Source organism: Lissotriton helveticus, chromosome 6 (genome assembly GCF_964261635.1).
Source record: "Lissotriton helveticus chromosome 6, aLisHel1.1, whole genome shotgun sequence".
In the NCBI taxonomy this organism is placed as follows: domain Eukaryota; kingdom Metazoa; phylum Chordata; class Amphibia; order Caudata; family Salamandridae; genus Lissotriton; species Lissotriton helveticus.
In genome coordinates, this window is record NC_136067.1 from 254,043,870 (window position 1) to 254,062,311 (window position 18,442).

General features: G+C 48.6%; 1 protein-coding gene across 6 annotated transcripts in view; it reads left to right on the forward strand.

Annotated features, from left to right (window-relative positions):
* The first annotated feature begins 656 nt into the window (after window positions 1–656).
* The window catches only part of ITSN2 (intersectin 2), a 1,402,222-nt gene continuing 1,384,436 nt past the window's right edge, over window positions 657–18,442 (forward strand). For 2 of the 6 annotated variants that reach the window (XM_078647702.1, XM_078647706.1), the window contains exon 1: window positions 657–747. The gene's annotated coding sequence lies outside the window, so the exon portion shown is untranslated. The remainder of the gene's footprint in view (window positions 748–18,442) is intronic. The other 4 variants (XM_078647705.1, XM_078647699.1, XM_078647703.1 and 1 more) reach the window with 4 other exon arrangements.

Consider the following 18,442-nt stretch of genomic DNA (forward strand, 5'->3'; position numbering starts at 1 on the left):
TGTGTACTCTTATGTATCGTAACTCGTTCTCTTCGGGTAAAGTACCTGCTATATAAAAATGGATAAATAAATAATGAAGAGCGCCTATGGTCAATGTGGACTGATCCATTGCCCCATACTGTTGTGGGTAGAAGCAAAATATGAATGACAGTTCAACAGACCAATGGGTGTAGAATGCTAACTAAAAACCATTTTATGTATTATACTATGGGTGATTGTTATGGAAAACAATAGTCTGGAGAGCGGTCTCAAAGATCAAATCTAATAAAAGATTCTAATGTTGTCGTGCGAGCAGCATGGCGACAGGGACAGCGAAAACTCTATTTGAGAGGTCAGCATTCTAGTTCTTGGTTTGAACGCCGGGACAAGCAGAGGTTAGCCGAGTTCGTCAAACTAAAGGACTTTCCTTATTTAGCGCCCTATCGTCAAAAGAAAGTTGCGAGATTTCTGAGAGTCGTGATGAGGAGCTACGAATGAGATCAAAGCCATAGAAAACAACTTTCAATTTAGTGTTACACAAATTCCCTCCGGGGCGTATTGTGGTACCCCCGGGGTACTATACCTGTGTAAGTACCCCCGAGGCATCAGCAAGAATTTCTTTACGCTCAATACGTACGTCATTCGCTTGACAGCTGTACTCGCGCCCTGACTGGTTTGTCCTGTGCTGCTCCCTGTAGGAGTGGACAGCGAGCGAACTAGTGAGCGACAGGTGACAGCAAACGGAAGCGGTGGCCCGCGAAGCCCGGGGTAAGTTTTGCAGCTGGAACTGCTAGCATCCGCATAGGGACGTAAAGACATCCTGGATAGCATAGGGAGGTAAAGACGTCCTGGGTAGAAGCATAGGGAGGTAAAGATGTCCTGGGTAGAAGTCCATGGGCAAACGGGGGTGGGTTCCACTGTGCCTCTAGCAATAATGCAGTCCGCAGCGCAGTGCTTTCCTCTTACCCTTTCCACAACTCCCTGGCATAGGTGTACTTTCTTCTCTCTCTCCTCTCACTGTTCATGAACATGCATGCACAGTGTTTATATACAGTGTGTAATCCATAAGCAGGCACATTACTTAAAATTCCCATCTGGATGTTAGACCCCCCTCCCTTCAATTACCTACGCCACCTCCATTCGCAGATCGTCGGTGTCACCTTCTGTACCCGAATGTGCAGGTACCCAAATCGCAATGGCCTGTACTGACGTGCATACTAGAGCACTAAGTGTCACTTTTCCGAAAATGCGATTACATGAAAGGTTCTCTGGATCCATTGTTAATTTATTCAAGTTTACCGTTAGACTGCAGAGCCATAGGTGAAGGAGAAACTGTGTAAGTTAGGATCCGGTCGGTGAAGTTTCGATACCGCTTTTTTTGCATCGCAGGGGTGCTCTCTACATTTGTTGAAATTTGAACCTGCTGGAGATATCTACAAAAGTAGGTTGTTGTGAACTGAGCCATTAAGGTCAGGGCTTTGTGGTAGGGCGGAGGTTCTAGGCTGTCATAGTTGTTTGTTGCCTTAGACAGGGCGCAAGTGTGTTTCCTATTACTCACACCGTAGTATAAGCAGTATTTATTTTAGGTTGTGTGCAAATCTTTCTCTTCGCTTTGATAATATACAATGCTTCAGAAATGCAAGATTGTTTAATAGCTAAACGTGAGCAGGAGGAGCTAAATCAGTGCAGTGTATTAAAATCTCAGTCTGTGTCGAAAGGTTGCCTTACAGGCCTATAAAAAACAAGCATTGGCAAAGCCAATATGTCTTGCCTATGCAAGAGCTACTGGCTTTGCCAGTGTGGTAGCCATGTTGTACACCAACGTGTCTGCTGTTCCTCAAGGTTAAAAGTTAGTGGGGTACAGGAAAGTGGAGTGGGGTGTCGTAAAGTGGAGGAGAGAGGAGTGGCCTAGAGATGATTGGCATGGAGTGGAGTGGGGTGGAGTGACGTAAAGTGTTGTGGATTGAGTAGAATGTGGTAGAATGGAAGGGTGTAGAGTGGATTAGGGTGTTGTAGAATAGGGTGGCATAGAGTGTTGTGGAATGGAATAGAGTGGAGTGGCATAGAGGGTGTTGCGTAGAGTGACTTAGAGCGACTTAGAGCAGAGTAGGCTGTCATAGAGTGGAGTGGCATAGACTGGGGCAGTGAAGGAGAGTGGAGTGGCATAGAGTGTCAGAGTGGGGTACAGTGGCGTAGATTTGGGCACTGGAGTAATGTGTCGGAATAGAGAGCAGAGGAGTGCAGTGTCATAGAGTGTAGTGCTGCAGTTTGGGGTAGAATGGCATAGAGTGCAGTAGCATAGAGTAGACTGTTTCAGAGGACAGTAGAGTGCAGTAGTATGGAGATAAGTGGTGCCGAATAGATTAATGGTGTAGAGTGGAGCGATGCAGAGTGCAGTAGAATAGCATGGAGTTGAGTGGTGCAGTGGCATGGAGTGCAGTGCCATTGAGTGCAATGGCAAGAGTCCATTGTTGTATAGTGCATTGGTGTAGAATAGAGTGGTGCAGTGGTGAAGAGTGCATTGGTGCATATTAGAGTGAGGTAGAGTGCACTGGCATAGAGTAGAGTGGTTCAGAGTAGAATAGAGAGACGTATAGTGCAGTATCACTGAGCGCAGTGGTGCAGAGTAGAGTGGCATTGAGTAGTGTAGAGTTCAGTGGCAGAGAGTGCAGTGTTGCAGAGTAGACTGTCATAGAGTGCATTGGTGTAGAGTACAGTTTCATAGAGTGGTGCATAGAAAAGTGGCAGGTGCAATTGTGTATAGAGTAGAGTGGCATAGAGAACAGTGGCGTAGAGTGTCGTAGAATATAGTGGTGTACAGTGCAGCTGTGCAGAGTAGATAGGCGTAGAGTGCATTGGTGTAGAGTTCAGTAGTGTGCATTTGGGTAGAGTGCAGTGGGGTAGAGTGGAGTGGGTCAAGATAGATTGCAGTGCAGTGGAACAGAGTGGAATGACGTGACGTACAGTGGAATAGAATGTAGTGGTTTAGAGTAGACTGTTTCAGAGAAGAGAGAAGTGTTGTATCGTGCAGTGGTACAGAGTAGATTAGAGTGGATTGGTATAGAGTGCAGTGGTGCATAGTGGAGTAGTGTGGGGTAGAGTGCTTTGGCATATAGTAGAGTGGTGTAAAGTAGAGGCGTCAAGTAAAGTGGCGTAAAGTGCAGTGGTGTAGAGTAGAGTACAGTGACGCAGAAGTGGAGTCGCGTAGTGTGGAGTGGTGCAGAGTATAGGGCACTAATGCAGTGTGGAATGGCATTGTGTGGAGTGGAGTAGAGTGCAGTGGTGTGGAGTGGTGTAGATCTGAGTTGGGTAAAGGGGAGTGCACATAGTGTGGTAGCACACAGCTGTTAGACAGCACATCTTCAATTGAAAGGACCATTACATTTGCACAGACATATGTTTTACTAATAGAAGTGTACAGCGCATAAATGATGTGTTGATATGTCATCACCTAGTGTATTGATTTGTTTTTATCATATTAAAATATTTGTTTCCATCACACTTCAGAAATATCTGCACAGTTCTTTTACCAGCATTTACATTTTGTTTTGTGCTAAAAAAAACAAAAGTGACAGCACGCCGTGAGTACCCAGCATGATTATCACATAAATCCTCTCACTTTGAAATCCGAGAAAGGAAGGTAAACACCAAGCTCTCTGGAAGACAGAGCCTGATAGTTGACCTCTGTCTTTGAACGCACAGCAAACGTAACAAGATAATAACAAATGTAAATGCCTGTTTACAGAAATATAGTACTGGTGGAAAAATACTGCAAATAGAGTTTGGGCAAGGGTAGGGATGAACTCAAGCTGAACAGCCTGAAACAATAAAAGCCAGCAACTAGAAAGCAAGCAAATGTGAGATACAAACCACATAGCAACAGTAAGCAATGGGCAGAATGAATTCCCTGGGAAGGTCTCTGAATGTCCCAAAGATGTCTTTAGCAAACCATACAGCTGCGTTGTCTGGTAGGCTTCGACGTAAAAAAGAGCCCATCCATCCTACTTGCTGCTAGAATAATGGTCTGACGTGAGCTAAAAAGTAACACACATTCATCTTTCCCGAAGCACTCTGCTTCAAGTACTGTGGCGCTGGTCCTTGTAGTGGCTTTACGCTGTAATTTCTCACGGCTCTAGTAATTCAAAGTACCACAAAATCCAATTATGACTGAAATTAAAGCAGGAAACCAGGTGACTTTAGGAACAAAAGTAAAAAAATTATGAGCAGAACCCTCTTCCACTAACATAATTTATTGTTACAACACTAGATATATTGCAATAGAGTTCCATCGTTTTTCTAGCACAACACCTGATTTTTATGAATGAACTGACAGTCCAACAGGTGCACTCCTGGGCCACTAAAACCTTGCGGAATTGATATATTAAAATAGTTGATGCCAGATTAATAATCGTAAATAGCAGTATTTATTTCTTCAACGTTAGCCCAGGCACTTGATTAACAAATAAATACAGATATACTGTGCCGAAAAGACTTGACATTTCGAGATCCAATCTTATGAAGCCCCCATTGTTTATTTTTACAGAAAATACATAACTGTGCATATCTGCTGGTTACCAGGATGCTGGTATGATTTTGTCTGAGAAGGGTTTCCATTTAAAGACATCAGGGTTTGCACACTGTTTCCTGAGCTGGATTGTGATGACCTCAGACTTGTCACTTCCTTTGCTTGCAGTGCAAGGCTGGGCGTGACAGTCACATTCCTACCATCTCAGGAATACAGTTTCACTGTTAAAAGGCTCAAAGGGATTTTACATTCTACACGACCTAGCCAATGCGCTTTAACGTGGCTTAAATAATTGCTGTTTATTTGGCTTGGTGTACTTATCTGTAAACATTTTAGCCAAAGGATATTTATCATTGCTGTAGTGCCTCCTTCCTCCCGAAAATGCGGATTCATCTGACGCATATAAGTACTTTTACTGTGGCCTCATTTTTGAACTATTATATAAAAAAGAAATATACTGGTTCTGTAAACTCCAAATGCATTTACCTTACATTGAAATATGCTCTGTATTGAGTAATTGGCATTCTGTGAATGCGTGGTGAACTTGATCTAGAAATCTTCAAAGTTCCCTTTCCATACATGTGATAAGGCAAGACTTTCCTTTTGAGTAAGTAAGGCCCAGCGCTGGTCTTTAGTTGTTCTACAGAAGTGAATGTAATGATGTTTAGTTATCTATTTATTTCAACCTTGACTCCAATACCCCCAATCAACAAAAAACGAGAGCCATGTAAGATGCAGGTACATAGTTATTTTTTCTGGTACCTTCAAGGCACTGAGAGAGGTTAATAGTGGCTGGACCCGTCATCTGTAATGTGCAGATCAGTAGAAAATGGATGTTGGATATACAAGACCTGCTCCACTCGTAGATGGAGAATTATTTCTGTGCCAGCAAATCATAATGTTACATGTAAGCCTGTACTACTTGATAATGTAGTTCTAAAAGACAACATTGGCTCTTGACTGTAAGTACTGCATAATGAACCATAGCTTGACCCATAACCTGGGTAAGCGTAGAACGGGCCTTTCGATACCGTATGGAGTCCTCTTTGGGTATTGTAATGGGAAGGTTCTGAAAGACATACATTTGTTTTGGTTATGTAGTCATCTAACTAATATACACAAAACATAATAAGGGCCAGCGAAGCTAAATCAATTTCTCAACTTCCAGAGCTTTTAAATTTGTATTTTTTTACATTGGTATATTATAGCCCATGTACATAACACAACCCACATAAAATATCTGAAAGAGTGAGCTTGTCATTTCATATTTAAAGTGGGTCACTTCACGCACTGTGATTTCTGTTAATGTCAAACGTTCCTAATTTTTAAAAATTAATGTATAGATGGGCATAATTTTCAAATTTGATTATCTCTCTCATGGGATGGGAAATTCTCTTGAAAGTTCTTTAAATAGGGCAGTGTTTTCCCAAATAAGTAATTCTATTATAGGAGTATATTTGTAATACCTTTGTTTGAATATTGATTTCTGATTAAGGAGGCCTCGAAATCCACTAGCAAGGTAAATAATCTGGGGGAGGAAGACACACCTTCCTGGTACGCCTGCTTGAACCGAATGATGAGGATATGTTGCATTCTTGGTGTTAGCGGCTTGTTGGACTGCAGTTTGACCTGAGAACAAAAGTAGTTTCCTATCTTATTATGTTAATGTTAATGTTAGGGAGATTTATAGAGCGCACGAATACCCGGAGGTGTCTTGGCGCTAGACCAGAGTAGTACCTGAGACCACGGAGAACAGTGAAATTAGTTTGAAAACAGCCAGGTTTTTAATTGTTTCCTAAAGGCCAGTAGGGAGTTCTGTCCTCTCAAAGATGCAGGGAGAGCATTCCAGAGTTTTGCTACACAGTAGGCCGTACTTCGACCTCTTCAGCCAGCAGTGTGGATCTTGGGAACCAGCATAAATCTAGCATTAGTAGATCTTAACTGCCTACGTGGATGTACCATAAGAAAAGATGTTTCAAAGGTACCTGTCCTGCTCCATTCAAGGATTTATGGGCAAGACAGAGTGCTTTAAATTTGGAATGCTGCACCACAGGTAGCCAGTGGAGACTCCGTATCTCTTCTTTAATTGATTGATACTTAGGAATATTCAATAGCAGCCTGGCTGCAGCATTCTGTACCATCTGGAGCTTCTTAGAATGTTGTTTCTGTAACCCGAGATATAAACCTTTACAATAGTTCAGCTTGGGCAGCACCAAAGTAGTCACCACTTTTTTCCTAAGATCTTGAGGAATAAATGGTAAGACCTTTTTAAGTTTCTTCAGCAGGTAGAAAGAGACTGAAACTGTGGCGTTGATTTGATGTACGTAGGAGAGACATTTATCTATCAGAACTCAAAGATTTTTGGCCTTCACCACTGGTTTAGGAGTTTGTCCCAGCTCAACTGGCCACCATAGCCCATCCCATTTTGGCTGTAAGTTGCCGAAGGTAACCACTTCGGTCTTATCCGAATTAAGCTTTAAACAGTGTCTTCCCATCCAGAGACTGATTTCCCTCATGCAGCATTGAAACTGTGCTGCAGGGGATAAGGTGTTTTTATGCACCGCAACAACGATCTGAGTATCGTCGGCATAAGATGTCAGTTTGAAACCAAACTGCTGTATTAGAGGTGCAAGTTCGGATACCTAGACGTTGAACAACGTGGGGCTCAACGACGAGCCCTGGGGGACCCCACAAGGTAGTACATAGGGGGTTGCTTGATAGAGATCGAGAGAAACTCTCTGCCTTCTGTTCTTAAAAAAAGATGACAGTAATGAGAGGGCAAGGTCCCAATCCCCAGATGTTCAAGGCGCGCAAGTAGGATGTCATGATGCACGGTATCAAAGGCCGCTGATAGATCGAGGAGAATCAAGACAGCGGCACCACCCTTATCCATCACTGCCCTGATCTCCTCGGTGGCCTTGATGAGAGCTGTCACCGTACTATATACCGAGCGGAAACCAAACTGGGAAGGGTTGAGTAATTCATTCTTCTGGATGAATTGCATGAGTTGATTCTTCATAATTTTCTCAACCATCTTGGCGGGAAAAGGAAGCCTTGCAATCGGTCAATAGTTGCTAGTAGTCGACGGATCTATATTGGCTTTTTTGAGCAAAGGAAGAATAATTGCGTCCTTCCAAACAGTGGGGAAAGTTCCCGATAAGAACATATTGTTAAAAATGTTAGTTAAGATTGGGCTTACCTCCCCTGCAATGCTTTTCAGAACTGCCGGGGGACATGGATCCAGTGGTGATCCGGATTTGATATCCTCAATGAGTTTTTCCACTAGCTCATTGGAAACCTGTCTAAAAATACACAGCTCGGTTTTTTTGTGTTGGAGCGTAGAGAGGGATGCAGCTCAGCTGCTTTATTGGTGATATTCGTGAAGATGCTGTATATATCGTTGACTTTGTTCTTAAATGCGTTAGCTATACTGTCACACAGTAACTGGCTATTCTCGGAAAGTGGGCTATTGAGAGGGGATGTGAGCTTCTTCACGACCTGGAACAGTTTTTTTGCTGAGTTTTTAGATAACTCTATTTGTTTAGTAAAGTAAGTTTTCTTCTCCATAGTTAGCAGGTTTTTGTAATTAGCTAATGCACATTTATAATTCTCTTTTTCCTTTTCTTCGTAATTCTCTCTCCAGCGTCTTTCCAGTCTACGGCATCTTTGTTTTTCTAGACGTAGAGCTTCCGTGAATAGCTGTGAAATGAATGTGACCCCCATAGATGGTAGCTGTGGATTAAAGTTCTATATAATTTGTAAGAGACGCATTGTTTTTTTTCTAGGTGGATTCTATGAATTTCTTTTTTTATTGAGTTTTAAGTAAAGGAATGAACGTAAATAAACATAATGTTGTGCACCATTTATAGATTTCAAGGCAGTGATACATGTTTCATCAGGTGGACGGAAAGATCTTGTAGAAATCACATATGGGGTAACTAATCTAAAATGCAAAGTAGCTGGTACAGATTTGTCGCCTCATTGCATCTAAGTGTTAGGTGAGTCCCATTCTCCATCCCTTCGCATTGGGGTGGGTCCCGCATTTAAACCCCTATAGGAGCGCCATCCTGCCCAACTCTTCTCCCATTTGCGTGGGCAGCCCCTTCCTTGATATATCGGCTTCTCATTTATCATACACCAGTCTAAGTCACGCTCCCAATCCCTCACCGCTGGAGTCGCAGCCTCTCTCCACAGTCGTGCAATATTCCGATTGGCTTCTATAAGGCCCAGTGAGAACCAGATCCTGGTATATTTTGGTGGTGGCTCCTCTCCCCAGATATGTAAAATATATTTCATCGCTGTTTCGGGGAGGGGTGGGGGGGGTCCATAGCTACTTCTCCCATGATTTTCTATAGTTCGATCCAAAAGGCTTGAATCGCTGGGCACGTCCATATCGTGTGGGATAAGGTTCCCTCACCCACACGACCCACAAGACAGAGATCTGTTGGGGCACGTCCCATGAGTCTGAGTTTTGTGCGTAAGTAGTAAGAGCGGTGTAGAATGAGCTGAAATATCAATCGGAACCCATTGTGTAGCGCTACCTCATGGAAGCTCCCCAATTCCTCCTCCCACTCTCCGTCTTCGCAGTCCCCAATATCTCCCTCCCATTTGGACCACAACGCAGTGAGAATATTGGGAGAGTTTTTCCATCTCTTTTTATAGATCAAAGAGACTTTCTTTTCATTTAATGGTTCAGTTAGGATTCTATCTTCCAGGGGGGAGGTTCTGATAGGGGGGTCCCCCCGGAGAAGTGTGTCCCAAGGGCATGTCGGAGCTGGAGGTATCTATATACTTCAGTGGCAGTCAGTTCATACTGGATCTGTGGCTCCTCCCAAGTAAGCCTATTACCCTCCCTCCATACATCCCTCAACGAGGATATCCCTATTATGTTCCATGCTTTGACACCCTGGAGGTCAATATGCCATAAAGGGGTCATGTCAGTGAGCCTCCCCCTCCAACCCAAAAAGGACGTTTCTTTGAATTTCTTGTTCTCATTTTAATATTATTTATGCGTTTCTTGAGATGAACACTAAATATGAGAGAAAACCAAACATGTATGTTTAAAATGAATGCTATTACCAGTGCTGTATACCTTATTTATACTAAATATTTGTTTCTAAATTCATGTTCAGTCCTGCCAAGTATCACGCATCAGGCGTTGGACTAATACTTTTCAGTGTGGTGCTCCGCATCACCGCACTGAAATGCATTGTCACGCATATGATTCATTCTGTATAGTGTCTAAAACTATTACGGAGTGTGAGGCAGCTGGGTGCGTGCTGCCAGTGGCCTGCACGTGCTGCTCCCGCAGGCTTGTGGTGATTGCCTCTGAGTTACGGGCTGCTACCAGGCTGACTGTGCTGCTACAATGTATCTTTTTCTGATGCCTGTAATGCAAAGTCTGGCCGTGGCGCTGCGGGGGGACGTCACCTCCGGTCCTATTGCCCGCGCGAGAAGTTTGTAAAGAAGGCAGTTGGCTACTGGTTTGCGGGAATCGGGCGCTGGCCTCGCAGCGCTACCTGCTGCTCACACCGGCCCGCCCACGCTGTGTCTGTAGTTATGGCCGCCGCCCGAGTTTGTAAAGAAAGTACTGGTTTGCGGGACTCAGGCACTGGCCCCGCAGCGCTGCCTGCTGCTCGCACGGCCCGCCTGCCCGCGCTGTGTCTGTAACTATGGCCACCGCCCACAGCAAATTGAATTATGGCAGTACAGAGCCTGGGAGAGTGGAAATCACGGAGTCAATGACTAATGGGCAGTGCCCGTCAGGATGGACTATGTTTGTGTGACTGGGCATCCTGGATTTAGGAGGTGGGCAGCAAACTGAAATGATTGCCACCCGTGGGTGTCAGTGGCTCGCGACCTGAAGAGCCTGGCTGCTGCCTTGCAGGCGATAGGCTGTGGGGCTCTTGCAGGCGGTGTGGAGGCAGAAGGTAAAAGGCAGCAGCCATCGCCAGTTCTATCCGTAGTCAGCTGAAACCACAGGCTTCAGCTTACAACTACATTGTATAGAGGTAAGACTGCAAAGACGTTTTGCAGCTGTTTTTGCAGAGGCCATCCCCCCGAAGGGGGGGGGAGGCTCAGGGGCCAGCGCTGTAACCCGCGCCGTGTCCCCAGTGGAAAACCGGTTCTGGGCACTTTAAAGCGCCCAGAAGCCAGCCGAAGGAGATGCCACCTGCCAAAAAAGGAGAGTGCCCAGTGGCGCCAAAAGGCGACCAATGGGCGGGTAACGCTAGGTTCGAACCCCCCCAATCAGGGGGCGACACCTGAGCGCCAAGGTAAGGGAAATGGGGGATATAAGTCACCGCTCCTAACTTCGTGGAGCAGGGAGAGCGGCGTACCGGACTGAGTTCTGCAGAAGTGGCTGTGCATGGCGAAGCTCTGTCGGAGAAGACAATCGGCGTGAAGAATACTTGACCAGCAGACGGAGCAGCCAGGGGCACGGTGCGCCTGCCGGGCGAACGATTCCCTCCTTCACCGAAGACGCCCAACCTACCCACGGTGCTGGAGATATCATCTCTGACCTTCCTGCGCTTTTTGTCTCAAGCGGTGGGAGGCTCAGCGCGGTGCGCTGACGCAAGTCACCTACGGATGCCCGACTCACCGGCGGCCGGTTAACTCAGTTGGTTAGTGTTGGCTTTTCCGAAGCGGACAGGGGGCCCCGGACAAGCCTGAGCGAGCTGGAGTCTTGCAGTTAACGGAAGCAACTGCCCCCTTGATCGAGGCCTAGTGGTGGGGGCACAGCGTGGAACCAGGCGGCGAGGCAACAAAAGAGGGGGAAATCGCGAGCGAGAGGCGGAGAGCCCTCGGCCGGAGCGAGTGCCCGTTTTTCTCGAGGAACCCTCCCGACTAGCAACAGTTGCGTGTGAGGGCGCAGGCACAGGCCTTTCCGTCACCCGCCAGGTCCGCGCCGCCAAGAGCCGCGCTCGGCGCCACGATCAGCTGCTCAAGCAGCGGGGCTCACCACAGGAGGGACGCCGGGGCCGAACGGCTCGGTTCCAAAGCAACACCGAGCTTCTGACTAACAGGCAAAAAAGAAAATATAAACAAAGCTAACCCTCAGCAGCCGATACAAGGACCGGCGTGCAAACAGCGTCCCGGGCACCATTTAATATATCGGTACGCGGGTAGCTCAGTTGGTAGAGCCCGCAACTTTAAACTGAAGGGTCCAAGGTTCGGGCCTCATGTTAGGCGAGTCAGTGTTTATCCTATTCTCTCTTGGTGCATCCAAAGGCGGCAGCACCCCGCCAGGAGTCATGGCCGAGGGTCAGCCAGAGGAGCTCGCAGAGCTACTTAAGTTTATCCGCGAAGTATCGGCGGTGCACGGCAATGGCTGGCTACAGCCACACCTGGAGCAGGCAGGAGGCGATGGCCCAGAAACACGAAGAGAGGACGAGGCTGGCCCTTCTTCGCCCAAAAAGGACAGGATCACACCACAGAAGAAAGCCCCCAGGAAGAAGCCCCAGAGGAGAGAGCGGCCGACCGGGGGCTTACCAACGAGGGCAGAGGACCATAGCGAGACTACCAGCAGCATGGCGAGCGGTGAGCATATTACCAACATTGTGAAAGAATGTCTTAAATCCATTGCTCCTATGTGGCTTAAGGGTACAGGGCAGGGGGCGATAGGGACAGAGGAGCAGCGCGCAGAGGAGGCATCAGGTCTGCCGTGGCACTTGCTGGACCCATGCTGGGCGCGACAGGTGAGAGTACAGGGACATGTAGGGCAAGCTGCTCAGGGTGAACAGGGATCCCCAGTTGCGGCATGGGGGTACAATAGTAGTGCAGGTACCACAGCACATGAGGGCCCGGTTAATGATCCATACACCAGGCCGTCCCCCGGCCCGGCGTCATTAACCACAAGAGCCACCGGCTTAGCTTGTCTTATCCCCCTAGCAGTCAAGGAGAGGGTATGGCGTAAAGAATTTATAGATATTTTCACCCTGCTTGAGATCCAGCTTGAGGGACTGGACCTCACAACTTGCGACAAGAAGGACGAGGACAGGAGGGAAAGGCGCAGCGCTAGGAAGGCAAGGAACTTTGACAATTGGCTGGATGCATTTAGAATTATGGCATGCATCATAGTTGAAAAATTCCCGCGCTGCGCTGCAGATTTATGGCTCTACGAGGCCAATATTCACTGGGCACAGAGGCAGTTTCCCGGGGATGCCTGGCTGGAATATGACAAGGGTTTCAGGCTTAAGATGCAGAGACACCCTGAGATGGGATGGAATGAGGAGGATGTGTCTGGTTTTATACATAAGATGCTAGTGGCCAAAGAGGTAAAAGCTTGGGCAGGAAAAAGCGACCATTCCTTTCGGAGCTCCTACCACAAGGGGAGGGGCAGGTCATTTCACGGGCGAAACTCAGCGCAGGGAAACCCCAGTCCCCCAATGGAGCCACGGCCATTTGCTGGAAATACGATGCCGGGGACTGCGCGTGGGTCGCCGCGTGCAAATTCCAGCACACATGCTCAAGCTGCGGGGGAGGGCACCAGCAGTGGCATGTCGGAGCAAGCGCGAGCCAAAAAGGGACAAAAAAGACAAGAACAAGAAACACTAGACGCAAGACAACAGGTGGGGGGATGTGATAGACCTTCAAGATTGCCAGCTGGCCAGATCCCAAATTGACACACAACAGCTGCGCAGACTAGTTAACAAGTACCCTAACAGAACAGATGCCTCTGTCCTAGTGGGAGGCTTCGAGGAAGGTTTTGTGATCCCATTCAAGGGATCAACAATCTAAAATCCGCAATGCAACACCCCGATGTGGTGCGCACCAAATTGGCCAAAGAGAAATCAATGGGCAGAATTGAGGGACCTCTTCCACCACAGCTGCACAAGGGCATAGTTATCTCCCCCCTGGGGGTGGTCCCCAAAAAGGAGCCAGGCCAATTTAGACTCATACACCACCTCTCATTCCCTGAAGGGACCTCCGTGAACTATGGGATCGCCTCAGAGGCTTGCTCAGTCAGCTACGCATCTGTGGATGACGCAATTGAAATGCTAAAGGCAGCAGGAAAGGGGGCACTGATGGCCAAAGCGGACATTGAATCCGCATTCCGCCCGTCCACCCCTCCAGTTTTCACCTGTTGGGCTTCCAATGGGAGGGGGACCTGTTCATCGACAAAGCAATACCCATGGGTAGCGCCATATCATGCGCATATTTTGAACAGGTAGCCACCTTTCTGGAGTGGGCTTTGCACGACAGACACCCAGGGCGCGGGAAACTGCTTTACTTGGATGATTTCATGTTTACAGGCCCTGCAGGGTCCTCCACATGCAGGGACACCCTGGTTGCTTTTGAAGAGCTAGCTGGGATACTGGGGGTCCCCTTAGCATCCGAAAAGACGATAGGCCCGACCACGAGACTTACGTTCTTGGGCATAGAACTGGACTCCATAGCCGGGACGGCCAGGCTGCCTGAGGACAAGGTTAAGGATTTCAGGGAGGAGGTCAGGAAATTGTGTGGCCGGAACAAGGTGACACTCCGCGAATTGCAGGGTCTGATTGGGGAAACTCAATTTCGCGGCCAGGGTCATTCCCGCGGGGAGAGTTTTTGCCTAGCGCTTGACACGGCTGATATCAGGCATCACCCACAAACACTACCACATCCGGCTAGGAGCTGGGGTTAAACAGAACCTACTCATGTGGGACAAGTTCCTCAAAAACGTTAATGGCATCTTGATATGGAGAGAGGGTTGGGTGACAGCCAGACAGATAGCCCTGTTTACGGATGCTGCAGGGAGCTTGGGCTTCGGGGCAATCCTGGGGAAAAGGTGGTGCGCGAGCCAGTGGCCGGAGAAATGGCACAGGCAGGGCACTACCAGTAATATCACATTCCTGGAGCTTTTCCCAATAATAGTAGCATTAACAATATGGAAACAGGAGCTAAGAGACATGAGGCTGACCCTCTGGTCTGACAACAAGGGGGTAGTACAGGCCGTTAACAAAGGAGCAGCGAGGTGCCCTGACACATTGAGGCTAATGCGACAGTTGAATAAATTACAGCTGGAGGGAAATCTGGAGCTGAAGGCTCGCCACGAGCCAGGGGCAGAGAACACGGCGGCGGACGCCCTGTCACGATCTCAGATTGAAACGATTCAGAGAGCTTGTGCCAGGGGCAGACAAGGAGATGACCCCTTTCCCGGCATACCTGTGGGACCTGGGGGGATAGACTTATCCACACTGATAAATCACTCACTTACCCCTGAAGCAACTAGAAGGTACAAGAAGTATGCAGCCACAGTAATGAGGATTGGGGGCATACAGTCATTGGGCAATAGGGCTGGGACACAAACAGCGCTGGAGAAATTTATACAGTGGGCATTTAATAACTAAAAGACAAGATCATGGGCACAGGCCCATTTGGCAGCCATTGCCCACTTTGCCAAGATCCACACGGGGGAGGATCCCACAGTGTCCCTATACCTCAAGGCAGCATTAAAAGGGTGGAAAAGAGCTGAGCGGGTAAGGGCGGACACCAGGCGCCCCATTGATTTAAAAAAAACTAGGCCAGCTACTAGAAGCATTGGTATGGGTTACAAAAGACAGCTTTGAACTTCAACTCTTCAGGGCAGCATTTGCCACAGCATTTTGTGGCGCATTCCACATCAGCGAATTGGTAGCACCTAACAAGCAGGGCCCGGCACAATGGTGCATCCAGGCCACAGACATCAGACCCTTAGTAAAGGCAGTAGAGATAATATTAAGAAGGTCAAAAACTGACAAGGCAATGAAGGGTGCGGTTATTCGGCTGCAATGCATCCCAGAGTCCAGGTTCAGCGCAGTGTGCTGTCTGGTCAGATACATGGTGGCCCGCCCGGCAGGCGAAGGACCACTCTTCAAACACCACGATGGGAGTAACCTGAGCAAGTTCCAGTTCACTGCGGTAATGCGCCAGGGCCTCGCAAAAGCCGGGTTCCACCCGGAGTTCTTCGCTCCGCACTCTTTTAGAATCGGCGCAGCCACCTCGGCATCGCAGCATGGCATGCCAGAGGAAAGAATTCAGGCTGTCGGCAGATGGCGGTCTCGGGCCTACAAGACGTACGTCCGGCCTCAGCTTTTGTAAAACAGAACAGGCATTGAAGGGGGGGGGGGAAATCAGTCACTTTGGGATGCAGCATGGCAGGGTGAGCGGCAAGCTGGGCTACCTTGGGATGCCGCACGGCAGGGTGTCAGAACTTCCCAGTCGCACCCAAGATTGCAGACAAGGATCTGGTGCGCTGCAGGCCACCTTAATTGTGCTATTCTTGTTTCATCAGGGGGACGCCCACAGCTGGTATGGGTAGTGGGACATTCCTTCGTGTCCAGGATGGAGACGTGGTGGCAGCAGTCAGGACACAGGAGGGCGAACAAACCCAAAGCGACATGCATCCGCTGGCTGGGGCAGCCGGGGATGAAATGGAATCAACTGCCAGCAACACTGGACAATCTACTAGCAGATTCAGCATGGCACTCAGACGTCCTGATCATGCATCTCGGTTGTCACGACCTGGCCCAAATGGGACGCAAAGCACTGGGACAGGCCATTCAGACGGACCTCACCAGGACAGCCACGCGGTTCACCGGCACGACGGTCATATGGTCCGAGATGGTCAGCAGGAGGCACTGGAGGGGCGCAGATTCCAATAAGGCGGTGGATAATGCCAGGAGGAAACTGAACATTGCAATGCACAAATTCGGCAAGACCAACGGGTTGGAATCCATCAGACATGGTCTCACTCACCGAGGATGCCCGGAACTGTATGGGCCAGACGGGGTACATCTCTCTGGCATAGGGATGGGAGTCTTCTGGGACAACTTGTGGGGCGCAATGGTTCTCGCGGGTTGCAGATTAAAAAAAAAAAAGAAAAAAAAATCTTTTGTCGTGGGGGGAGCCCCGGAAAGACGTTAGCCTCCCCGCGGCATGACGGACATTGGTACAATGATTGGCGAAGGAGACACACCGACGGGCGATGTGTAGGATGAGGGACACTCACTTTTGGATGCCGCACGGCAGGTGAGGTGGCCGCGCCAAGGAGCGGAGCAGCAAAGGAGACGGCGCTCGCGGCCCAGACCCGGCCGGACGGCAGGGCGCAAAAGGTAGCGAGCTGGGGGCCTAACTCCAGAGAGAGAAGCTACCCTCCACTACACGCAGAGGGCGTGGGTGATTAGCCAAATGGTGATCCCAGAAGGGACAAACAAAGAGGACTACCAAGGACTAACAAAAGAACTGGTTTGGGTGTGCCATTTATGAACTGATATGTACCACAAGAGTATCAGCCCAGGATGGTTTATGATATGTATGATTTATGACAAGCATACTGCAGTTCGCAAATGACAAATATATAACCAGCATATGTACAATCATAATAAAACTGCGGCCAACAACGACCACAACAATAGAGCACATTGTTGGCTAATTTTCTTGTAAGGATGGTAGGTGGGCTAGGGGGCATAGTTATGGCTTCCACGGAATGGGCATGGTGCGAGGGTTATTGCAGAGGCCGCCTCACCCCCCCTTTGGGGGGGTGAGGCTCAGGGGCCGGCGCCATAACCCGCGCCGTGTTCTAGTGGAAAACCGGTTCTGGGCGCTTTAAAGCGCCCAGAAGCCAGCCGGGTGGAGATGCCACCCGCCAAAAAAGGAGAGTGCCCAGAGGCGCCAAAAGGCGACCAATGAGCGGGTGGCGCTAGGTTCGAACCCCCCAATCAGGGGGCGACACCTGAGCGCCAAGGTAAGGGAAATGGGGGATATAAGTCGCCGCTCTCCTGGGTAGATCCTAACTTCATGGAGCAGGGAGAGTGGCGCACCGGACGGAGTTCTGCAGACCCACACACCCACACCTAAGGAACAGCAGTGTCGCAGGGCTGGATAGTGGCATGGGTGTTTGCGGATATTGGTACAATGATTGGCAAAGGAGACACACCGACGGGCGGTGTGTAGGATGAGGGCCACTCACTTTTGGATGCCGCACGGCAGGGTGAGGTAGCCGCGTCAAGGAGCGGAGTAGCAAAAGAGAAGGCGCTCGCGGCCCAGACCCGGCCGGACGGCAGGGCGCAAAAGGTAGCGAGCTGGGGCCTAACTCCAGAGAGAGAAGCTACCCTCCACTACAGGCAGAGGGCGTGGGTGATCAGCCAAATGGTGATCCCAGAAGGGACAAAGAAAGAGGACTACCAAGGACTAGCAAAAGAACTGGTTTGGGTGTGCCATTTACGAACTGATATGTACCACAAGAGTATCAGCCCAGGATGGTTTATGATATGTATGATTTATGACAAGCATACGGCAGTTCACAAATGACAAATGTATAACCAGCATATGTACAATCATAATAAAACTGCGGCCAACAACGACCACAACAATAGAGCACATTGTTGGCTAATTTCCTTGTAAGGATGGTAGGCGGGCTAGGGGGCATAGTTATGGCTTCCTCGGAATGGGCACGGTGCGAGGGTTATCCATAAAGACTGATGCACCCGCTATTTGTGCAGTCTCAGTGATAGTTATGCAGCTTGACACCAAGTTGATCAAGGTTCATTAAAGTTTGTTGTGCTCCATGCCAAATCTGCTCCCTGGTCTCCCTTCACTTGCATGAGTCCTGTGGTTTAATAGGTGGATAAAGTGGTTCTGGGAGAGCGGAGGGTTCACAGTTCTGGCCAGTGAAAAGCGGTTGCAGTGGAAATTGTGTTAGCCGACGACCTTCACAGTGTACACAAGGGGCCTGGCGGCACCAGGAGTGACTGAGAGCATCGAATAGCCTGCATTCTACATACTAGACATGTTCCGTCACTGTTGCAGTCTGCATTGCTGAACATGATTACCATATTTGGCTCGATATTATCACCTGGATTCTCACGGAGCGAGCGCAGCATGATGAGAACAGGGGTGATATTTTGTAATTTGTATCACCTGAATCCTTGCAGATTACTGCATGACATTAGCTGAAAAGGAACAGTCAGCGAA